General features: G+C 40.6%; 1 protein-coding gene across 2 annotated transcripts in view; it reads right to left on the reverse strand.

The window, feature by feature from the left end:
• The window catches only part of LOC140725864 (clavesin-1-like), a 131,205-nt gene extending 106,420 nt beyond the window's left edge, over positions 1–24,785 (reverse strand). Inside the window, exons 1-3 of one of the 2 annotated variants that reach the window (XM_073041817.1) lie at positions 24,691–24,785; positions 23,981–24,210; positions 21,742–21,826 (exon numbers count right to left, since the gene is read on the reverse strand). The gene's annotated coding sequence lies outside the window, so the exon portion shown is untranslated. Of the gene's footprint in view, positions 1–21,741; positions 21,827–23,980; positions 24,419–24,690 lie in introns of those variants that run through there. The other variant, XM_073041820.1, reaches the window with a different exon arrangement.
• Between the last annotated feature and the right edge of the window lie 1,486 nt (positions 24,786–26,271).

Raw genomic sequence — 26,271 nt, forward strand, 5'->3', positions numbered from 1 at the left:
TAGTTTCAGGACAGATCCTCTGAAATGGTAATGCCAAGCCCACATAAGCTCAAGGAGTAGCATGAATATCTTCCATTTGGGCATGTTGTAACTCTCAAGACTCAATAGTACATTCCACTATTTTAGACAACCAGTCTTTACTGTCTCTCTCAGAACTGACAGCTTCAGATGCAAGTGTATCCATGGATAATGTTAACTCAATTTTTCTTGCTCCACAGATGCTGCCTGCTCTGCTGAGCAATTTCCACCATTCTCTTTAGTTTCATATTTTCAACAAGTCCTTTGACCATCTTCTTACAATCCCAATATATTCTAATGTTTATTTTTCTCCAACTGCCCTCATTCATTTGTTAACTTCCAACTAATGGAATTTTTGTTTAAAAAGTTATAGTTTTTGAAGAAACCCTTGTAGCCAGATAAGCTGTCCAGCCTTATTTATTGGCACCGAACAGAATACTTGCAATAGACACACATGACTTTTTTCACATTTTCAGTTCTGATAAAGATCATAAACCTGAAACATGAACTCTTTTTTTGCCCACTGACTGAATTGCTGAGTATTTCCAACACTTTCCGTTTGGTTACAGGAGGGCTCAGAATCCAAATGTCACTCTGCTTGCATACCCTTACCCAAAGCATCACTCACTCTTAGTCTAAGCACCTGATAGAGACAGACAAGGTTGGTAGCTTCTCACAGCTACCATCAAGCAGGAGGTACAGAAGCTTGAAGTCCCACAGCATTGGGTTCAAGAATAGCTACTTCCCTTCTGACACTCAGTTCTCAAACCAACTTGCATAACCATCATCACTACCTCAGTATAGTAACACAATGACCACCTAGACTACTTTACATATTACATGGATTCTGTTTTTTTTTGTTCTAAGTGTGTCCTTTATGGTATAATTTTGTGTAATTTGTGTCTATGTTTTTGTTTTGAAAGCTGGATCTCTAATGCTTTGTGACTGTGATGCGGACATGTACCTGTATATATGATAATAAACTTGATCTTCAAGCTTTTAGCTTTTGACCTTCAAGGCAGAAGCCCAGCAGTTTTCTGACAAGGAAGACCAGCAGAAAAGAGTGCAATTGCGAGGAAGAATGATTCCCTGAAGAGCGGACACCTCTATTCATGACTTCCTCAGCATCGCGGATGCTCCGGTATGAATCCAATCGCAGCTCCAGACGCTCAATGCGGTCTGCCAGAAGCTGCAGTTGGACCCACTTCCTGCACGCGTAGTCGTCAGGGACACTGGAACTATCCCTGATTTCCCATATGCTGCAGGATGAATAAACCACGGGGCCGATCTCAGCTGCCATAACCTACCCAATACTTGCCTCAACTTTTGAAACTTTCTCCTTTGAAAGGAACTTACCCAGCCTTACCTCACTTTCATAGAGGTTCTGGTTTTCCTGAGCTCCAGGGTACAGTTGATGGGATCCATTTTATCTGCTAAGTTCCATGAAGCAACACTTCCCAATGGATGATTTTTTCTGCATGACAACATATGAACAATTCTGCATTTCATTGCAGAGTTTGCTGGAGAATGTCATAATGCATTCATGCTTAGAATGAGATCTTTTCTGTCCATTTAAGGTAGAAAATTATTTTAATTTTTGGAGAGAAAGCCTAGACCATACCTTTTGAAGAGAAAGCCTGGACAATCTCCCAAATAAATGTTGCCTGAAGTGCATCAGAGACACTTCACAATCAAGGGCAACTATTGACAAAAAAGATCATCAATGGGACCAGTTTAGTCAACTGATGTTTTGACTAAACTTACATCAGTTTAGTCAACTGATGTTTTGCTGTGGGTGGATTGGTCACTTACATCAAGTACAGATGCACGGCTTATGATTACTTGGCAACTGGTGGTGTAAAGTATTTTAAAATACTCTGCAGTAAATTAAGTTGGGTTGCTTTTTCTCAAGTTCCAAATGGTTGATGGGCTTTTTCCATATCGTAACTTTCTTACGAAGGTGCTATACTAACATCCTATGTGTTGCAGCCTGACTGGAAAACATTTGGAGTCTGTGTTACACTTTTAATATTGCCACAACTAAAGTAGATTCAGCCTGGCGTTGTGAAGCCAGAGTCACTACTTGAATGATATGTTCTGAGGCCCATTTGTCAGTATATTGTATTGACTACATTACATTTAAAATTAGATTTAAAGAGAAAGATTGATAATGGGGGTTGCAGAGAATGGCCAACCCATAAATGTTAGATAGCAAGGTACATCATTTATCTAGCACTAAATGATCATGATGATGAAAATAGATAAAACTTTAACATTGAGCTGAAGTACATAAGATGTGTGGAGCAGATCTAAAGTGATCATACACTACAATACAGTAGATTAAAATGTGTCCTTGTTGCTGCAACACTTTAGCAAACTAGGAGCAGGTCTATCTTACAGTCAACATTGTAGACAGGAAAAAATATTTAAAATAATGAAATGTCTGCAGTGTTCTTTCTAGCATTGTTAAACATTAATTAAGAGGTCAACTATATAAAACATTATTATCTCATTATCTCTTAGCACAGGTGTTTTACTGAAATCCAAAGAACACTGACACCATGTGGAAAAGATAAGCTAATACTGCAGGACAATGTCATCAATAGACAATAGACAATAGACAGTAGGTGCAGGAGTAGGCCATTCGGCCATTCACTGTGATCATGGCTGATCATACACAATCAGTACCCAATTCCTGCCCTCTTCCATATCCCTTGACCCTGCTATCTATAAGAGCTCTATCTAACTCTCTGTTGAATGAATCCAGAGACTTGGCCTCCACTGCCTTCTGCGGCAGAGCACTCCACATATCCACCACTCTCTGGGTGAAAAAGTTTTTCCGCATCTCTGTTCTAAATGGCCTACCACTTATTCTTAAACTGTGGCCTCTAGTTCTGGACTCACCCATCAGTGGGAACATGCTTCCTGCCTCCAGCATGTCCAATCCCTTAATAATCTTATATGTTTCAATCAGATCTCCTCTCATCCTTCTAAATTCCAGTGTATACAAGCCCAGTCGCTCCAATCTTTCAACATATGACAGTCAATAGATCAATACATGACCTGTGACAGTAAAATCTACGTCATTCTGAAGACAGGAAGGAGCACTTTAATGACTCTTCAGAATCTGTGTTTTTGATCACCAGCACAATAATTGACCATGAAGGCTGTGCAAGCACTGAAATCAAAGGATTTATGCACCACGTATCAATAGCCATTGCTGTTCTCATAACAATTTTTTTTGACCAGTCAGGGGTTGTTAGCCCTGAGCTGAACCTGCAAACTTGGTGGACAGGCAACGCTGTGAGATGTCGGCGATATTATTTAACCTGGTGATTGACTGGGTAATGAGTCAAACAATGAAAGATAAGCAGAGAGCATTAGGTAGACTCTAATCTCTACTTTAGAAGACCTTGATTTTGTGGATGACCGCACGCTACTATCACATGCATATCAGCTTCATGCAAGAGAAAACTCAGTGCCTATGTACCTTTGGACAGGTTGGACTCAGAGTCAGATAGAGGAAGACAGAGACCATGATCCTCATTGTAGAGTTTCCTCCTCCCATCAAGGCATATGGCGTTGACTTGCCCAGCACCAGCAGATTCACCTACCTGGGCAGCATCATTCAGCAGTATGTTGGGACCAAGGACAACATCGAGTGCAGACTCAGTAAAGCTAAAAATGTCATCAGGTTAATGAGTAACATATGGAGATCAACCAAGCACAACATCCACTCCAAAGTGAAGCTGTACCAGACCTGTGTTATGTCCACACTCATGGGAGGTCAGAATGCTGGTGCATGACAGAGAATGACCTTGCCAAGCTGTCGCCATTCCACACCGTGAGCCTCTGGATGATCTTCCACTCTTTTTGGCCAAGAAAGATCTCCAACCACGCCCTACTCCTTCAGTGTCACCAAGAGGACATGGCCATAATCATTACAGGAAAGTGTTAGAGACGGATTGGACATCATCAGGACAGCACTTCATTGGACCCCTGTAGGGCGGAGGAAACATGGGAGACCAAAGGTATGTTGGCCCAAAACCGTAGAGGCAGAAATGTGGACCCTATCCACACCTGGGACACAATAGAGAAGATGGCTAAAGACAGGCAGAGATGGAGGACCTTCTTTGTTGCCCTAAACACCTAGAGCATAACAGACATTTGATGACGATGGTAAATCGTCAACTGAAGTGAATTTTCGTAGGAGCACTGTGGATGGAATTGTGCTAACTTCAAAACAAAGATGGAAAATACTAAAAGCTTTCTGTAGGTCAAGCAATATCTGTGGGAAAAGGAACATCACTTCAGGTTGGAGGCCCTTGGTCAGAACTGAAAAGGAATCAAAAGAAACTTGACAAGCTGTAAAGTAGGAGGTGCCAGTTTAGAGTAAGTGTAGAGGGACCATGGGGATAAGTTGTGAAGAAGGTTATCTGGTCATTTTGTAAATGGAGGCAGTTAGAAAGTGAGAACACAGACAAAAGAAAGCACCAGAGATTATAGATGCTGGAGGAACTCAACAGCATTCATGCATGGAAATAACAGTCAATGTTTTGGGTCAAGATCCTTCATAGGATACAACAAAAGAATGTGGGAACTGTGAGATGCAGAACAGGAGAACAAGTCCAGCAGGTCAGGATTATTGGGTTTGAGTTTGGTTTCGCCAATTAAGGGGAGATTACAAGGTGATCACTAAATGTACAGTAGTACACTAGTTTTGTGGAAGTGCAAGTGAATCACTGTTTCATCTGAAAAGATGTTTGGGGTGCTGGACGGTGGGAAAGAAAGGAGGGAAAGGGCAAGTGTGGCATTGCCCATACTTGCATGGAAAGTGCTATGGGAATGGGGTGATTGTTGGGAATGGAATAGTGGACAAAGGGAATAATCCCTATGAAGTGCTGAGAGAGGAAATGTGTCTGGTGGTGGAATTTCTTTGAAGATGGTAGGAGTTGCAGAGAATAATCCGGATGAATGGGGAGGCTGGTGGGCTGGAATTTAAGGATGAGGGAAAATCAATCTTTCTGTCTCTGAGGAGATGGAGAGTGAGATCAGAAATGAGACTATAAGGCATAGGAGCACAATTAGGCCATTCAGTCATAACATAAGAACATAAGAAATAGGAGCAGGAGTAGGCCATCCGGCCCATCGAGCCTGCCCCGCCATTCAATAAGATCATGGCTGATCTGTCCATAAACTCAGCTCCATCTACTTGCCTTTTCCCCATGACCCTTAGTTCCCTTACCGTGTGAAAACCTGTCCAACTGTTTCTTAAATATATTTAGTGAAGAAGCCTCAACTGCTTCCCTGGGCAGAGAATTCCACAGATTCACCACTCTCTGGGAAAAACAGTTTCTCCTCATCTCCATCCTAAATCTTTTCCCTTGAATCTTGAGGCAATGTCTCCTAGTTCTAGTCTCACCTACCAATGGAAACAACTTTCCTACTTCTATCTTATCTATCCCTTTCAAAATTTTGTATGTTTCTGTAAGATCCCCTCTCATGCTTCTGAACTCCAGTGAGTATAGTCCCAGATGACAGAATCGCTCCTCATAGGTTAACCCCTTCATCCCTGGGACCAACCTGGTGAACCTCCTCTGCACCGCCTCCAAAGCCAGTATATCCTTCCTCAAGAATGGAGACCTGAACTGCACACAGTACTCCAGGTGCAGCCTCACCAGTACCCTGTACAGTTGCAGCATGACCTCCCTGCTCTTGAATCAAATCCCTCTAGCAAGGAAGTCAATCATGTCTGTTCTGCCATTTCATATTTGCTGACTTATTGTCGACCTCAACACTGCTCTCCTGTTTTCTCGCCATAACCTTTTGACAACCTAAGTCATCAAGGCCTCAACCTCCACTTGCTCTCCTCCACCCTCTGGCTAAAGAAATTCCTCCTCATCTCTATTCTAAGCGAACATCCTTGTATTTTGAGGCTGTGCTGTCTCATCCTAAACTCTCACACTATTGTCTAGGCCTTTCAATATTCAGTAGGTTTCAATAAGATTCCCCCCCCCCGCCCCCATAATGTGTGATGATGCATGGCATGTGCCTGTGCTAACTTTGTTTAGAGTCAGAAGCCAAGTAACTATTGTACAACTTAACAACCCTACACCCCGGACACTCACGATGGACTGCATTTGAGTACATCATGGATCTCAAGTCTTAATGTCCAAATTTCTGGAGGAAATGAACTAAACTAGTAATTTCCGGCATTTCTCAGTCCATCTCATAACGTGATGTGTAACACCCTGAGAAAGGTTTCACTGTTAATGTAACGGTCTTTCTGTCGCAGCAGTGTTTGGGTTATGGCTAGAGATAACGGGGGCTTTGGAATGTGCACCATCCAACGAAGGAAGTGTTTTCTTTCTTGTTGTGTGCCTGGGTCTTTTGTTCGGTGGAAGATGGAGAGAGAAGATTCCAGAACAGAGAGGTCGTAGACACCAGAAAGGAGTGGACTTGGAGTGGGGCCAGGGGTCGCCGAAGCCCAGGGAAATCGATGGAGGTCCAGCAGAAGGGAAACCGTGACCTCCAACTTGTGCACGTCAGACTGTTTCATTAAAATGGGCCCTTCTCTTTTTGTTTTACTTTACTGACCTTTTAGTCTAATTAAGAATTATAAAGCTAAATCGTTTAATTGCATATGGTGTACTGTCTGTTATTTTGTGGTACTGATTTGCAACAGGGTGACACATCACACAGCATCCACACAAACAGGAGGTTTTGCATCTCAATCTTATATGTGTGGTGGGGCCAGAGATTGTCTTCCCTGGACTTACACAGCCGACAGAACCTGAGGGTTATAGGTGTATTTTCTTGGATTTTCAACTTTAGTTGCTACATACAATTACAATTTTATATTAGATTTTTTTTTACATTATATGTGTACATCTTTTTATCAGTTTGGACTTATTTTCTTAATTTTAATGTTACCCTTTAAGACTTCTGATCTGGAAACCCCAAACTTATCTAGCAGAAACTAAGATGGCTTAATCTCTGATAGATCAGCATTCTTCAGACAAGTTGAATAAGAGCAGAAACTTGCCATATGAAAACAAAACACTGTAAAGTCATTTATATCAAATTATTATAAATACGGAAAGTTAAGGTGTGGTAAAGCAGGTAAGAGCAAAACAAGGCATTTAGCATTTAGATTTAGAAAAAAATCAAGACATGACGTTTTAGAAAGCACAAACAAATCATTGTGATCGCGAGAAACAAATCATTAATACTTGGAAAACTACAGAAGTGTAGGTGGTATGATAGCTCGGTCAAGACAGGTGCCAAGAACAGAAAAGATGTCAAAAATCAGAAAGTAGCAATAATATAATTTTAATTTACAACAAGATTAAGGATAGAATTTCACAGATATATTCAGTAACTGCTTCATTTCAAAAAAACATGAAATAGAAAACCATAAACACAAGATAATCTGCATAAGGTGGAAATCCAAGGCAACACACAAAATGCGGGAGGACCCCAGCAGGTCAGGCAGCATCCACGGAAAGGAATAAGCAGATGATGTTTCGGGCTGGGGCCCTTCATCAGGGAGAACCATGCTTTATGAAGTACTCACTTGTTTACCAGAGCTGGCTGGCTACCTGGAAACAGACAAACATTTGGTTTCTGGTAATTAAAATGGGGTTCAATTTAAAATTAGTGTTCAATGCTGAAAATAGCAACATTAAATCAGCTAGCAGGTAGTTTTAAGAAGGTTGATGTAGACTGGGATGGCAAGACAGTAGAATATTTTCATTCCTCAAAATGACCACTCTCCATAGAAGGCAACTATTGTCTGTGTGATATGGCTAATGCATCAGTCACCTTCTGGCATTTTACATAAACAGCAGTTTCCAAAACACAGAAATTCATGGCCCTAGGGCTACGGAGACAACGTATTATGGGTAGATGAGTTTAGGGCTGGGAGTGGGAATTATTTCTGCCAATTCCTCTCCTATTATAATGCTAAGCAAAAGAAGATAATATATCACAGACCACACTTTCTGTCATTCCACCCTAGAAGAGGAATAACTACTCACCCAAGGGGATTGTTTAGAAGGGTAGTTGCTGTCTACAGTATGGAAAAGACATTGAAATGGACTACTTTTTTACTTCTCACTGGCAGGCCATAAACAGCCAACACTTGGAAAAAAGGGAGACTAGATCTGCAATTAAATCATTTGGCATAATGTGTGGGTCAATAGCTAAAATAATTCTTTTTAAAATACAATTTCTAATAAAAATTATTTGGTAGCAGTACCTTTGTCATTGTGTCTTTTGCTATGTGAAAGTAATCCCATCCATCATAATGACTGGAGCTACTTACAGAAGAACAGAGATAATTATGGCATCAGCTACATGCTCTGATATCAAAATCAGCTAAGTCACAGGTAGATTTAAAAAAGACCCTAGATTATATTAGAATTTTTCCCACTACACCATCATGGCGTTACTGGAGGAGGGCAGAAATCCCCTAAACAGTTTTCGGTAGACTTCTGACAAAGTTACCGAGGCAGGACTTATGTGGAAGCTTGTATCTGATAATATGAAGCCTTCCAGTATGATCACTTAGATTATATGATTATACTTACTTTAAAGTTCCCCTGATTAATGCAGGCCAGCACACTGTCTACCTAGTTAACCACCCTATTAACTGGTGCAGCAACTTTGAGGGATCTGTGGATTTGGACCTCATGATCCATCTGTTCCTCAACACTGCTAAGAATCCTGCCGTTAACCTTGTACTTGGCCTTCAAGTTCAATTTTTCCAATATGTATTGCACTCTTGTGCAATGAGTGTTTTTTTTTACGTAGTTCAGTCTAGTTTTTGTACTGTGTCATGTAACACCATGGTCCTGAAAAATGTTGTCTCGTTTTTACTATGGACTGTACCAGCAGTTACGTACCAGACAATAAAAGTGACTTGAATTGACTTGACTCTTCCAGATTGAACTAGATCTGCCTTTTCTCTGCCCAACTCTGCATCCTGTCTATATCGCATTGTACACTAGCCACAACATTTCCAACCTTTGTGTCATCTGCAAGCTTACTAACCCACTCCTTCTTTTCCTCTTCAAAGCCATTTATAAAATTCACAAAGAGCAGGAACCCCAAAATAGATTCCTGCAGAGCAACACTGGTCAAAAAACCTCAAGGCATAATACACACCCATCCTCTGTTTTCTGTGGACAAGCCAATACCAAATCCATGCTGCCAAGTTTCAATGGATCTCATGCTTCATGACTTTCTTGATAAGCCTACCACGGGGAAATAAAGCCCAAGCCTATCCTACTCAATATCACAAGTCCTGGCAGCACTCTTGAGATGTTTTCCTGCACTTTTTCCAGTTTAATAATGTCTTTTTTTCTCTCTCTATAGGAGAGTGACCAAAACTGAACACAATACTCGAAGTGCAGCTTCACTATTGTCCTGTAAAATCATGCTTTGGTGTTCCAACTGCTATACTCCATGCTGCGTTATTAAGGCCAGCCTTTTTCATCGCTGTCTACCTGTGTGTGACTCCACCTTCAGTAAACCACGTGCTTGTACTCCAGGGTACCTCTATTCTATAGCACTCCCCAGTGTCCTGCCAGTTACTGTGAAAATTCTATCTGGATTTTACTTTCCAAAATGTAATACCTCGCACTTATCTAAATTAAACTCTATTTTGCATTCCTCAGCCCATTTACTCAGCTAATCATGATCTCCCTGTAATTTTTGATAACCTTCATTGTCCACAAAACCACGTAGTTTAGAGTCATCTGAAAATATGCTAACTGTGCCATGTACATTCTTAACCAAATCTTTGATATAGATAACAAACCTTGCATCGGTCCCTATGCACACCACCAATCGCAGGTCTCCAGTCCAAGAACCAGCTTTCTACCTTCACCCTTTTCTTTCTACCCTCACGCCAATTCTCTATCCAATTAACCTACTGTCACTGAAGTCAATGTGATCTAACTTTCTAGAGCAGCCTACCACGTGCGACCTTTTCAAAGAGCTTAATGAAGTTCATAAAATCCATATCAACCACCCTGCACTCATCAGCTTATACAATCCTTGAGCAAGGACGTGCCGAGTACTTTGAATCAACCCAACTTTTCACATGTTCATACATTTTATCCCTCAGAATTCTCTCCAGCAACTTGCCAACCATAGATGTTAGACTTAATGACTTGGGGGATAACTACTCTCATCTATTCAAATATTCCCACAACCAATGATTTCAACTTAAGGACACATTATCTTGTTATTTCATGTTCTTGTTATTTATATTTGCAATTGCAGTTTGTAGTTTTCTATACTCTTGCTCTTTTTCATCCTGCTTACAGTTACTGTTCTATAGATTTACTGAGTATGCCCACAGGAAGAAGAATCTCAGGGTTGTATGTGGTGACATGTATGTACTCTAATAATAAATTCTATTTTGAACTTTGAACTTTATAGTTCCAAGGTTTTTCTCTGCCGCTCTTCTTAAATAAAGGCACAAGGTTTATTAACCCAGTCTACTCACAACTCATCTACGGCTAACAATGATGCAAATACCTCAACCACGTCTCCCGCAATTTCTTCTCTAGCCTCCCATGATATTCTTGGATAAACCTGGTCAGGTGCTGGATACTTGAATACCTTCATATCTTCTAAGACATCTAGTACCTCCTCTATGGTCACGTAGACTAGACCTTAGACCTTACCATTTACTTTTCCTGTCTTTCTCCTTGGTAAAACCAGAGAGGACATATTCATTAAGGACCTCACCCATCTCCTGTGGCTCCACATGGAGGTGTCTCCTTTGGTCTTTGAGGGGCCCTTTCTCTATCTATTTACTCTTTTTCCATTAATATACTTATACAATCTCTTCAGATTTTTCTTAATCTTCTCTACAAAAGTTGTTTTATGCTGCCTCTTGCCCTCCTGATTTTGTTCTTGAGTATACTTCTGCATCCATTGTACTCTTCCAGGTATAGGCTTGATCCTCGTTCCTTGTACCTGACCCATTCCTCCTTTATCCTGGCCAGGGTCTCAGTATCACATCCAGAATTGCCTAACCCTGCCAGCCTTGTCCTTCCATTTAACAGGAACAAGAAGATCTTGTGCTCTATCTCACCTTTCAGATAGTCTTCTTCTTTTTATGGGTGCTTTTGTGTTTCTTTGTTTTGTGGCTGCACGTAAGTAGACAAATCTCAAGGCTTGTATAATGTATGCACACCTTGGTAACAAATATACTTAGAAGTTTGAAAAACCTCCCAGTTGCCTGTGATCTCTTTGCCTGCAAACAACCTACTCTAATCATCCTGTGCCCTGCAAGGGCAGCAACACGAAGCAGAGGGAAGCAACTCAAACCAGCGGCCGCTCAGAGGGAAGTGACTCAAACCAGCGGCCTCTCCATGTGAACCAACTCAGTGACACAAACTTAGCAGCCTCTTCACAAGCCACTCGCTCTCCTCCACATTTGCCCTGATATTTTAATCTTCCTTGACTCTTTAATCGGTGAGAAATGTAGTTAATCATGGACCCTCATATCATCTCCAAGCTTCTCCTCATGCTCGCATTTCTCTCCTGGAGTTTTCTTGGGACCAGCAAAGCACTAGGTCACTCGCTCAACCTACAGAGTGCAAGGCACAGGTTCCAACAGTTTTAAAAACAAAATTAGGATAACAAGAATAAGTAAAAGACATAGAAAAACTAAAATGATTGACTATGTGGAAGATGTCGTTCGAGGAATCGTTGTTCACTGGCGCCATCTTGACTTAGGTCTGATGGGTAGATAAATGTAACAATGTGAGACTGGGGTATTATATGGAAACTTGGCTAAGGGAGGGACAGATTGATGTTCTTGTTGTTGTCTGTCCGTGTGGGTGATCTGTCAGTTTTTGTGTGAGGGAGGGGTTTGTGAGTTTTTGTTTCTTTTTCTTTTGGTGCAGAGGGTGATTGATGTCTTTCTTTCAACTACTTCTGTAGTTTTCTGTATTTTATAGCTACCTGGAGACAACAATTCTCAGAGTTTTAGTCTGCGTACATACTCCGATAATAAAACAAACCTTCGAACCTTTAGATCCCTTGCATTAAAGTAAATACAATTTAATCCGATAGTCCTTCTTCACTCATGACCACTTTCCTGCTGGTCATTCCTATTCACCTTGCTATCACTGACTTTGGCATCACCTTCCAGCTTCTCATCTGCATCCCTGATGCTTGGGATCTTGCCCCCCCACCCCCGCACATCTAATAAGCCTTGTTAGATTTGTCATTTGCATTAAGCACGTAAAGAGTCGATAAGAGACATAGCTGCAGAGTGTAGAGGCAATATTTCAATCATGGTGTCACTACTAGGGAAATGCTCTCAAGCAACTCTAATGCAAATATCAAATTCTTGAATGACTGTGTGCACAACAGGCAGTTAAGATCATCAAATATTGAAACAATTTGGGGAATTTGTAATTAATTCACTTTTATAGCAGCTCATATGGCTACAAAGGACAACAGCATTGAAGCTTTCCGTCATCAAGTGCTTGTAAAGAATTCACTAATATGAGGAGGCAGAAAGTTAAAGGGTAAAATAATAGCTTAATTTGTTACATGTACATACAGTGAAATGTGTTGTTTGAGTCAAATCAACTCAGTGAGGATTGTGCTGGGCAGTCCACAAGTGTTGCCATGCCTTTGGCACCAACATAGCATGGCCACAACTCGTAACCCTAACCCGTATGTATTTGGAATTTTTGCACATTATTAGCAGAAGGCCAACAAAATCATGATTTAAAACACCAGATTTGTTCAAATGCTTTTTTTTTAAAAAAAAATTCTTGTTTTTTCTGTCACTAAACATTTCAACTTGGTGTCCACAATTTAGCTGTAAATAATTTTTTCATGAGTGCAGCTTGTCATTTTTGACATTCAAGCATCTGTCAGACTCAACATAGAGCTTCTGTGAAATCCACATCTCTAAACTATTGTAAAATTTAGTGTGCACTAGAAAAGCTGTCAAAAGACATGAATTGTTCACATGACATCCAACCAGAAGTTGCTTCCATTCACAACAAGATGAGGGTATTGGAAAATGCTTAATGGCACAATTTTGAGATAGCAGTCTTCAACAGAATGAAACGATCATCTGGCAGCTCGAGAAGTGACATTTTTTTCTGAGTAAAACATTCAATTACTGCAATCACTTGAAACAATTGTAGCTTTCCTGGGTGATCAGTTCCAGAATTTTGAAAACGGAAGTTAAAAAGCGTGAAAGTTCTTCCACAAAATTATAAATGTGATCTAACAATTTTTGCCATTGAAGCACATTAACCTGAGACTTGACTAGGAGGGAAGCCAGTGGTTTTGGTCTGAAATCTTCGATGTTTTATTTGACCAGTTATTAGCCTGTTTTTATTGCAGAGCGGATGTGTACACAGCATGCTGGACATCACTGATGTTCAGAAATATGCCACTATATTTGCAGTATGTGAACCTAACGTCTGGAACAGAATTTTGCTGAATTCATGTAATACAGATTTTATGTACAGAAAGAGACAAATAAATATTCTGCCAAACTGTTGAAAATTCTAAAACAAAGAAGCTTTTATTCAGCAATCCCCTAATGTGTGCATTTTATGGAAACTCTTACTGACCCTGCCAGTTACAAACTGTGAAGGAGAATATACATTCATAACGATGGCAGGGATAAATAATTGAACTGAGATCAAAATGCATCAGAAGTGCCTGAATTCCATGTCTCTGAAGGCAGCTGAATTGAAACTGGAGCAACAAATTGTCTTCGGTGACATTGTACAAGACATTCCTCTCCCACAGCTTGCAGAAAACTGATAATTTAAAAGGCACAACACAAAACCTCACGAGGTTTTGCATGTTTGTAATTTCTCATATTTTGCTTTCATAATAATATGTAAATGAGTGCACGGAAGAGATTTTACAAAATACAAAGTTTTGTATGCGTTTGGTGGTTCTGGGCTGAGTAAAGAAACATTAAAGATGTATTGTGTAAGCTTTATTTTACCTTCAAGAATCTCCAATCATCACTGTGAGACATGCTCGAAGCCATCAGTTTGATTGGGTGACACGGTAGCATAGCAGTCAGCATGGTGCTACCTCGGCTCATGGCATCACAGTTCAGAGTTCAATTCTGGCTTCCTCCCTATAAGAAAGTTTATACGTTCTTCCCATGTGGTCGTGGAGTTCCTCCGAGTGCTCTGGTTTCTTCCACAATCCAGAGACTTAACACCTTAGTAAGTTAATTGGTCATTGTAAATTGTCCTGTCTTTAGACTGTGGGTTAAATCGATGGGTTTCTGGATGGTACAGCTCGGTGGGCCGGAGGTCTTCTTTCATGCTGCATCTCTAAATAAAAATAAATCAAATAAAATCTGTATTTTTCTTGTGATTTCTATGATGCAGTCCAAAGTTTAAAAAAGTGTATTTTGTATCAGGCTTATTAAACGTTTTCATGAGATAATTTTTTCTTCAGTTTTGTGCGGCAAAAATAAGTTTTGACAATGCACATTCTGCTTTATTTATTAATGTGTCGTGCAAATTATTTATTGTCTTTCCACATTAATATTTTTGATACAGTTATGTTTTACAGAAGTGTTAGTATGGGGGAAAACCTCCAATTTTTTGTTTGCCATAGCCCCAGTAAAGTTTATTTCATCTCGGCTGGCATCCTTGACCTTCCATTCAGCTGATTTTTACCAGACAACAATGACCACAAAGTGCACCCATGACAAACTCTTGCTAACTTTACTCATTTCTCAATAACTTTACCAATTCCTCACATTGGCAAAATTACACCACAATACTCTCACAAGTGCAAGTTCATGTGACCAGTCCTCATTCATGTGACTCCTGCTTTCCCAAAATACATCCTGCAAAGCTGGTTTCTCAACTTCACAGGCAATGCCTGACAACTGAATTCCCTTTATTATCAATTTTCCCATTGTGTAATTTAATGTACCAGATCTTATAGTGTACATGCCAGCCCATGCCCTATTGCTATATCTTACAGAGTGCCAGGCTGAAGCAGAGACCCATTTCTTCCTGAGGTGTCAAATCAACCAGCTGTAGCTTCACCACAAAACCTTGGTGCAGCCGAGATTACTGGAGAGGTTGACTATACTAAGCCTGGGAGTTCCTAGTTTCCAGTGGAGATTCAAAGTGAACAGCTGGTCAGAAGGCTGGTGATTCATAGTCACGCAATGGACTCTGTTGATCTTGCTAATCTTCCAATTGGACATAACTATTGGCAGTTATAGTGCTAATTGATAATTTGAACATTCTGATCGTAGAGGTGGCTGTGTGTTACACCTTGTTTCACAAATTCTATTCCTTTCTCCTTAATTGAATCAAAATTTGGAAATGGAACAAAATGTGAAGTCATTTCATTGTATTTAGTGCATGACCAGGGACTATTTTCTCCCAGAATGCCTCTGACTAACTCAGTATTCTCGGCTGGAGAGGTTCCAGAGAGAGGCACCCCTACACCCATATACACAACTCCTACATATTGAAGCTCAGACTCACAACTCGCTCCATCATACCACAGTTTACATTGCTTAGTTCTACTTTATAAGATGCAGAAATCCATTTCTTAATTAATCACACTTTAATCCACTTTTTAATTAAGCATAGAAAATCTGAGAACAATCATAAATACTTACCGCCTCTCTCTTACACAAATCACTAAAAACAGAGCGCCCTTCTTCCTTCACACCCTCAATTTCAGCTCATTCCTGCCCTACCCCTTCCTTTTATCTCTCCCATTTAAGGGATCTTAGATGCTTGGTTCTCTACTACTAACCTGCTAAATTCTCCAAACAACTCTTTCTGTAACTGGAATTCAAGTTAGAATTGGAATTGGTTTATAATTGTGGCATGTACCAAGACACAGAGAAAAGCTTGTCTTGCATATTGTTCATACAGATCGCAGTGCACCAAGGTAGAACAAGGTAAGACAATTACAGAATGCAGAACGAAAATGTAACAGCTGCAGAGAAAGTGCAGTGGAGGTAAACAATGTGCAAGATCATAATGAAGTAGATTGTTAGATTAAGAGTTCATCTTCTTGTACTGGCTCAGTAGTCTTCTAACAGCAATGTAGAAGCTATCATTGAGCCCAGAGGTATATGTCTTCAGGCTTTGATTCTTCTGCCCGATGGAAGAGGAGAGAATGCCTGGGGTGGGTGGGATCATTGATTATGATGGCTGCTTTACTGAGGCAGTGACAAGTAAGACAGAGCCACTGAAGAGGAGACTGGTTTCCATGATGTGCTGAGCTGTGTCCAAAACTCTCTGCAATTTCTTGCAGTCGGGTCACATGCAGAGCAGTTGCCAAACTAGATAGGATGTTTTCTATGGTCCATCAATAAAAAATGGTTTGGGTCAACAGAGACAGGCCAAATCTCTTCAGCCTTCTGAGGAAATTGAGGCATTGGTGGGGTTTCCGGGCTACGCCATGCATATGGTTGCACCAGGACATGTTATTGGTGATGTTCTCTTCTAGGATCTTGGAGCTCTCAACCTCAACACCGCTAACGTAGACAGGATCATGTGTGCTGCGCCACCTCCCAGAGTTAATGACTGGCTCTTTTGTTTTACTGGCATCGAGGGAAAGGTTGTTGTCATGACACCATGCTACTAAGCTTTCTATCTCCTTCCTTCCCTCCGACTCATTGTTATTTTAGATATGATCCATTACAGTAGTATCATCTGCAAACTTGTAGATGAAGTTAGAGCAGTATCTAGTCACACAGTCATGAGTGTACGGGGAGTAGAGTAGGGGTCTAAGGACACAACCTTCTGTATTACTATAAATCCCAAGATAGCCCCTTTAAATCATAAAGCAGTACATGATTTTCCATTTGTTATAGATATGTTTCAAAACAGAGCCATTACCAAAGGTAGGACTGTACCACGTATACTTTAAGTGGAAATACCCTGGGAATAATTGTGGAGCCGCAGGTTGCTGCTTGACATATGTGAATCACACTTCAATATGTACATATATGCTTCGAATTTTACCCAAGTCAAAAATCATGACCCTTTAGAAGAAAGGAATCTTGTCTAAGATACTAGAGGGCGCTGGCTCTCCATGCCTTGCTAATGAGTCAGCATCATCAGTCAGGAGAGGGCAAAAATGTGAAGTTGGAACTGGAAGTGGGTATTATTGACTAATTTGTTAGTGTCCCTGACAGTGGTAAACATATTTTAAGTATCTTTATGTCTCACAGTTTTAAAATGGAGGCCTAAAGGAATAGTTAATACAGTGGCGATAGTGAAATATCACTTCACTATGTAGCATATCTTTGAATTTAAATGTACTCTTTGATGGGAAATTTAAATGTGTGTGATTAAGTGGCAGATTGACACATTAGGATTCAGTCCTTGTATCGGGAAGGGCTTATTTGAAGTTAACTGACTGTTGGTTATGCGCTGACTGCAGCTCTATTAACAGTTGTGTTAATGTCATCAAAATGCCTTCTTTCCTAAAGAACTCAGCTGAAAATTCCCAAGAGTGTTGTACCTTCACAGAACATTTGTTTCCCCCCCCCCCCCCCCTTCCCCACAGAGCAGCTTTCAGAGTGAAATCTTTTAACAGGTGAGTGCCTGAACTATAATAACAGCCTTTATTGTCTGTTATGCTGGGAGATAATACTCTAATGATGAGATCGTTTCTGTTTCCTGTGTTCAGTTGATAAAACAGACTTCACATTAAAAAGAACTAACGTGCTTATTTCTCAGAAATGGGTCATGATGAGAGACAGAAAATGAAACAATGAGTCAGATAAATACATTGGACAAAAAATGAGTCCGTCTCTGTTACAAGTGGGCAATTTCTGTTTCCCAGATTTCTGAAATATACTGCACATGTGATAGTTTCTACAAACGGGGGAAGAGAAAAATATGTTAATCCTTCTTTGTACAGTACTTACAAACATAGGTGGAAGACATTTAACCCCTTGAACTCAGTCTCTGGACTATGAACTCAATTTTGCCCTTTATTCCATGACTAGCAAGATTCTAAAAAATTCAGGTCTAAAATCTTCGTGTCATTGAAAAAAAAACTGAAGCAAGTCAGGGATGACTGTGTAGACACCTTCCTAGGATCCATTGACAATAGGCTGAATGAGTTAGAAAAAAAGGACTGGAATTATGAAAGAGGGGTTCTTGTAGAGGAGGGTAATGTAGGAGAGAGATTGGTATAAAATAGTTCTTAAGCAGTTCTTTTAGATCAAGGATAATTTACTTCCATTTCTGCTTTGATAAGGAGGTGATTGTAGGAATCAAAGACTTCCACTGATGCCCTAATAGCCCTTGGTCTTATTCTTGCCTTTCATATACTGTATCCAACTGCCCTTTTGCCTTTCCATTGATACCAGAAACTTTAGACATCCTGATTTCCATGCCTGTTCTGTGCTCTAAACTTGCTTTTATAAATATCTTATTTGCCTTTTAGTGAAGCTGGTGATGCAGTTTTATAGAAAATAGAACATAGAAAACCTACAGCACAATACAGGCCCTTCGGCCCACAAAGTTGTGCCGAACATGTCCCTACCTTAGAAATAACTAGCCCTCTATTTTCCTAAGCTCCATGTGCCTATCCAAAAGTCTCTTAAAAGACCCTATTGTATCCGCCCCCACCATCGTTGCCGGCAGCCCATTCCATGCACTCACCTCTCTCTGAGTAAAAACTTACCCCTGACATCTCCTCTGTACCTACTTCCAAGCACCTTAAACCTGTGTCATCTTGTGACAATCAATTTCAGCACTGGGAAAATGCCTCTGACTATCCACATGATCAATATCTCTCATCATCTTGTACACCTCTATCAGGTCACCTCTCATCCTCTGTCGCTCCAAGGAGAAAAGGCCGAGTTCACTCAACCTATTCTCATAAGGCATGCTCTCCAATCCAGGCAACTTCCTTGTAAATATCCTCTGTACCCTTTCTATGGTTTCCACATCCTTCCTGTAGTGAGGTGACCAGAACTGAGCACAGTACTCCAAGTGGGGTCTGACCAGGGTCCTATATAGCTGCAACATCACCTCTCGGCTCCTAAATTCAATTCCTCGATTGATAAAGGCCAATACACAATACGGCTTCTTAACCAGAGAGTCAACCTGCGCAGCTGCTTTGAGCGTCCTATGGACTCGGACCCCAAGATCCGCCTGATCCTCCACACTGCCAAGAGTCTTACCATTAATACTATATTCTGCCATCATATTTGACCTACCAAAATGAACCACTTCACACTTATCTGGGTTGAACTCCATCTGCCACTTCTCAGCCCACTTTTGCATCCTACCAATGTCCTGCTGTAACCTCTGACAGCCCTCCACACTATCCACAACACCTCCAACCTTTGTGTCATCAGCAAATTTACAAACAAACCCTCCACTTCCTCATCCAGGTCATTTATAAAAATCATGAAGAGTAAGGGTCCCAGAACAGATCCCTGAGGCACACACACCACTGGTCACCGACCTCTATGCAGAATATGACCCATCTGCAACCACTCTTTGCCTTCTGTGGGCAAGCCAGTTCTGGATCCACAAAGCAATGTCCCCTTGGATCCCATGCCTCCTTACTTTCTCAATAAACCTTGCATGGGGTACCTTATCAAATACCTTGCTGAAATCCATATACACTACATCTACTGCTCTACCTTCATCAATGTGTTTAGTCACATCCTCAAAAAATTCAATCAGGCTCGTAAGGCATGACCTGCCCTTGACAAAGCCATACTGACTATTCCTAATCATATTATACCTCTCCAAATGTTCATAAATCCTGTCTCTCAGGATCTTCTCCATCAGCTTACCAACCACTGAGGCAAGACTCACTGGTCTATAATTTCCTGGGATATCTTTAATCCCTTTCTTGAATAAAGGAACAACATTTGCAACCCTCCAATCCTCCAGAACCTCTCCCGTCCCCATTGATGATGCAAAGATCATCGCCAGAGGCTCGGCCATCTCCTCCCTCACCTCCGACAGTAGCATGGGGTACATCTCATCGAGACCCGGCGACTTATCCAACTTGATGCTTTCCAAAAACTCCAGCACATCCTCTTTCTTAATATCTACATGCTCAAGCTTTTCAGTCTGCTGCAAGTCATCACTACAATCACCAAGATCCTTCTACATAATGCATACTGACGCAAAGTTTTCATTAAGTACCTTTACTGTTTCCTCCGGTTCCATACACACTTTCCCATTGTTAGGTCCTATTCTTTCATGTCTTATCCTCCTGCTCTTCACATTATATTCCTTCATGCCCCTAAACTGGTGGATCTTTGCCCCCAACTTACTTCAGTTTCAACTACTCCTCAACAAACATTAACAATATTTATCCTATTACAGAAATAGAATAGTAATCATGCTGTGTAGAACCAGTTTCAACAAATACTCGAGCGCCAAGCACCTGGATGAACTCAGTGGGTCAAGCAGCATCTGTGAAGTGAAAGGAATTGTCAATGGTATTGGGTCAAAAGACTGCATCAGGACCATAACCTTGTCTTCCTTGATGAAAAGCTTTGAACAGCAAACCCGCCACTAATGATTTTGTAAACAATGACTGAAAGTGGTTATCTTCAATAGCAAAGCACTAAATGGGTCTCAGTAGAATCATCTTACTCAAATATGGGTTTTTTTTGGCTTTGCATCATTGATTGCCAATGCATGGTTTGCTTTAAATATTGTTTTTTGAGTATGAAACATTTATTATGCAACTAAATACAGAGATGGGTGATACAAGGTAAGAAAATCCGCATTCAATCTAATAACAATATCTGCAGACAATAAAGCAAAAGCAGCCAAATTCCAAGAAGATTTTAACCAGATAAATGTAAATGAAGAAAAAGTTTTTTTTATATATGTAACACTATCCGTATTTACAGGATAGGCCTCAACACTAAGAACCCAGAAATAAAATTTAGTATTTGTGATAGTGCAGGAAACATAGCAGCCATTTTTCTGCCAAACAGTTTAGTGATCTGCCAGTGTTGGCACCTGCCCTACAGACAACAAGTGTTCTCGTGCCAGGAAGGGTGATAGCTCCAAAGGGCCTGCTGCAGCACTTTAATGGGGTAGGAACAAACATCAAAGTGAAACGAAGGCCACTATGATCAACTGGGCAAAAACTTTAGAAGACGAAGTATGGCATCGCTCAAGGGTAGAAATTAATAGCAGGATGTGTCAAGTAAACATGGCCCTCGGTCACATTATCATACATCATCACTCAAACTTGCAGGTGAAATTCAGTTTGTAGTCAATACAGCTGAATTTTGGAATTGGCTTCAGCGAATGTATTACCATATCACAACCATCAAGCATAAGGCCACAGGAGAATATTCTGTTCCTATATGTGAAAATTTCAGAATTCACATGTGGTTGGTGCTGAGTATACCAAATCCGTATTTAGCATTCCAGGATTGCAGGTGAAGATCTTGAAAGATTTATGAAATGATCACCTCTAGATCACCCTTGACTGTCTTAAAAATATCTACCCTTAAATATCCATGCTAGATGGGTGGATGCTGAATTGACAGCAATATATGGGAGATAATTAAAAGCAACTTTGGGAATCATGGTGGGAGCTGCTCCTCACATTGTAGTGTAGATTCTTTCATAGAGAAACCATGGATCCATTTTCATCAGATTACACCTTCAAGAAAAATGCATCTTCATCAACCAGATGGAATTGCTTGGTACTCACCATACATCGGACTCCCATGGAAAACTCATCTCAATCTTCTTTTTGCTTCATGACCACATCCAAGTCATGATCCCAACAAGTGGGTCTACAACAGAATTAAATATATTAAAGATTGGTGTCAAGTAAATCTGTCACTGAACTTTTGCTAACCTTGCTCACTTCAGTGTTGCACAATGTGGAGACCATAATCCAGAGGCAATAACATCCAAGATCTACCATCGAACTGCAATATGCAGACAGTGTTGTTTCTCTGCACACTGGGAAAGCAAGCCTCAATCCTTCAACGATTCATTCATTCAAGCACATGCAGGGATAGGCTTCATACTGAACACCTGCAAGACAAACATCCTCTGCCAACCTGCACCTGCTGTACAACATTACCCTCAAACCACAATGCTTCATAGCAAGACCCTGGACATTGGAAACAATTTTTTTCTCTCAGGAACCACCTCCTGGCAAAGGCAGACAATAATGCTGAAACTGGCCATCATATTCAATCACTTGCAAAGGCTTTGATAACTAAGTAAATTTAAAAATCTTGATCTCAAATCTGACACAAAACTCATTGTGTGCTGGGCTGCAGTGATTTCTGCATTGTATCTGCTTCTGAAACCTAGACTACCTATGAGTCATGTCAAGGCTCTGGGAAGATTCCACCAACACTGCCCTTGCAAAATACTCCAGATTCAATGCAAGGACAAGTAAATCGACATGAATGCCCTTTCTCACGCCAGCATCACTAGCATTGAGACTCCAGTTACACTCAGTGGCTAAGTTGCTCAGGCTACATCACCTGCATGCCCAACACTTGATTGCCAATTCTCAAGTTCTGTCATGGAAGGGAATGACCAAGTCGAATGAGGAAAAGATTCAACAATACGTTCAGAGCTTCTTGAACAAATCCTGGATAGCTCTGGCCCATCACTGCTCAAAGTAGAGAAGTATCTTTTGGGATGGCATTGAGAACTTCGAGTCCAAACACTGGTAGGACGCAGAAACTTCCATTAACAATGGAAAACGCATATCATCTTACAAACTACTCACGTCAGGCATCATCTGTCCCATTTGTGGAAGTCAGTCACTGTCTTCATTGGTCACTTACAGCCCACAGATCTGGAGAAGCAAGTTGTTCTCGATCTCTATTGACTGCTTAGGAAGTTTCATCTCCAACAATGTTATTCATAAGTTTAACTATACAGAATCTGAACAACAAATTAGCCTTTGATGATTAAGGAAATTTAAAATCAGGACCACAGACCTGGCACTAAACTTGTAGTCTACTAGGCAGCAGTAAATTAGCCATTCATCATTATCCTTTAAATTAGCCATTGCTGAAAATCCATATGGAATAATCATGCAAAATAGTTTACGATCTTCCAAATATATACAGTACACTTAATAACTTAAAAGCGACGTACAGAAGTAGCTTACACAGTGCCTCAAATCTGCTTCATTATATGATCATTACTGATCTTTACACTGGCCTCAGACCCATTAACCTGCCCATTTCTCATCATCCTTGATTTCTCTGCAGTCTAAAAGGATTTTCAAGATGTGCTCGAATATACTCAGTTGACACAGGATCGACAGATCTCTGGAATAACTTGACTTCAGGTATTAAAAACACAACTGCTGAAGGTAGAAAAAACGAATGAGGTCAGCAGAAATCTGAATGCAACCTGTGCCAAAATCAGCACTAAGTCATTTTATTTATTGATTGACTTAGAGATACTGTCCTGAACAGGCCCTACCGGCTCAACGAGCCACACCGCTCGGCAATCTACCCTAATCACAGGACAATTTACAATGTCCAATTAACCTAGTTTGTCTTTGGAATGTGGGAGGAAATGCAACATTCACAGGGTGGATGTACAAATTCCTTACAGACAGAGCTGGAATTGTACTCCAAGCTCCAGTGCTGTAATGGCTTCCTTCACGCTGGTCACTAGTCATTCGTGATATTCTAGTTTTTACCTTGAGAAGAGGGAAAGAGAAAACAACTATCCCTTCCTGTTTTAATCCCTGTTCTATTCACACTGATGTGATTGAACATTCTGGGGCAAATTCAAAAAAAAAACAAAAAGAGCATGGTTCTCTCAACACTTGAGCCCATTTCAGTCTCAGTACATCTGTTCTATTTCAATTGATGCTCACAGATTCATGGAAGCAATTCTAAGGTCACTGATTGTATCAGAGAACAAAGCAACAGAGGACTGCAGCTAAACATGCACATACATACCTGATAAAGATTAGTTTCCCTTTAATAGCCTCTGCTCTTCGCCTGGTGGCACATGAGGCAACCAATTCCTTCCACATCCAGCAGATCGTGCTCTAGGTCGTTTCCATAACAAAGGCCTTTTTTTAATGTGGTCAGCTCATTAGCCTGACTCATAACTCTCACCCAGGCAATCGAGCTAGATATGTTGATGGGGGAGGGCCACTACTCATCTCCCAACCAACGTAATTGCCCTGTTGGAATTCAGCATGGTATTTGGAACAGGTCAGTAGTCTGTTTACTGTGGTTTTTATAAATAGAGGTTTGGATTCATTCTTTCTCAATACTGAATCAGGAAAACTGTCACTTAAACAACATATTTCATATTTGTTTCACTGAAAGCATGAACGCTGAATACTGTGGTGTGAGCATATGAAAAACATACAAAAGATAACCTAATAAAATTTATTCTATGAGTTAATACAACCTTCAGATGGAAGGGCCAACTAATCTTGTATGAAAATACTAAACGCTGCATTTTCCTGACTTCTATTTCTTGGGTGCTCCCCTAACAAGTGCATACTCAGCCAATGAGCATTATATTTGAGTCATTAATTCCAGACTAATTTGCAGGTTTCGTAAAAATCACAGTCAATTTAATCAGTCAACAACACAAAGGTAAATAAAGCAAAATCATTAACACCACAAACAAGGCGATCAAGCTAATATATTACCAGCTGTAGGAGATCCTAACCGTGGATTGAGTAGCAACCAGCACTTGAGGGAAGGTTTCAGTCGGGAGGTAGGGCCTAGTTTTTTTTATTGAGGCCAGGTGGAATATTCTTGATCATGCCCCCTGCCAGTTTTCTCTCTGGCCTTGGCACCAGACATCAAAGCTGCCAACCAGCAGGTCTGGATGGCATCACTGAACCTTGAAATTTAAATATTAATGAGACCTGGGAGTTAAAAACTAAGATGGGCACACAGGCATCTGCAGATATTTTGATTTACAAAAGCATCATTATTGAAGAGGGAGATGATCATACTCCAAAGTAGCCTCGGTCTCGCCACCCTGTTCCTGTCGGGCAATTAGGATTAAAGTCGAACTTTTTATGTGTAAAATAGTAACAACAGAGCATGATTTGTCATTCAATCTTTGTTTCCCTGCAAAGAAAACTGATAACCAATAGAGGTGAATGATTTTCTACATTTCAGTTTTGTGCTGCAAAACTGGAGTTTTATCAGGTTTCTGACTGGTATTTTACCTCCTGTTTTCTATTTTCCATTTCGTGGACAAATTCCCCTGCATTTCTCCAAGGGTTAATCTTTGCACACCACATTCACCCATAGAAAACCACACTATCAAGCAATTTACATATCAATGCCATGCAGAGCCAACAATATTCAAAATGACCATCACACTTGCAGCTGTGCAGTCAGAACCTATTCACTATCTGCCAACTATTAATCCCAAACAATGTAAAATGGTTTCATCCATCCGGGTTTCTCAGCACTTGATTGATTGGTAACAAAAAGCTTTTTGACAAGTCAGTTAATTTATTTTCACTTTGTTGTTATAGGATAGGCTAGAGCCATGCAGATATATCTCACAACACCCACGCTACTACAGCTAAACTGAGCCCTTAAGATATATTATGAGGTTCACGTAACTTAGGAAAGCAGTTCCCTTATCCCCTGCTTTCTTCTTTCACAAGTTCTCCATCGAAGCAAATTATTCATGCTGGGGCACAGTTCTACAAATGTTGTCAGTCTTCCAGCGCCTCAGTCGAATAGCCTTTATTAATGTGTGATCATGGACACTGCACATCAGTTAATTATTCAACCATGGGAGCTTCTTAGTTATGCCCATGTTTCTTGCCCTTAACGTTCCTGCAGGTAGTTTCAGTAGTGCTTGCAATGTTTTTACCGAAAGGTGGTCAAAGAAGAAATCACTCCAAGTTGTATACTTCGATAATAAATGAATCTTTAAACTTTAGAATTTCTCTCCTTCTTAGTTTTACCGAGATAAATCCCTGCCTGCTGCCTGTAAGGAGTTTGTACGTTCTCCTCAGATGCTCCAGAATCCCCCCGCAGTCCAAAGACGTACCGGTTGGTAGGTTAATTGGTCATTGTAAACTGTCCCGTGATTAAGCTGGGGTTAAATCAGGCGTTGCTGGGCAGCGTGGCTTGAAGGGCTGGAAAGGCCTATTCTGGGCTATATCTCAATAAAATAAAAATAATAATGCAGCCAAGCTTGACCAAATTGGCAAGGGGTTGGCTGTAATAATTCTGCAATATGGAGCTGGGGTTCACAG

Source organism: Hemitrygon akajei, chromosome 1 (assembly GCF_048418815.1).
Source record: "Hemitrygon akajei chromosome 1, sHemAka1.3, whole genome shotgun sequence".
In the NCBI taxonomy this organism is placed as follows: domain Eukaryota; kingdom Metazoa; phylum Chordata; class Chondrichthyes; order Myliobatiformes; family Dasyatidae; genus Hemitrygon; species Hemitrygon akajei.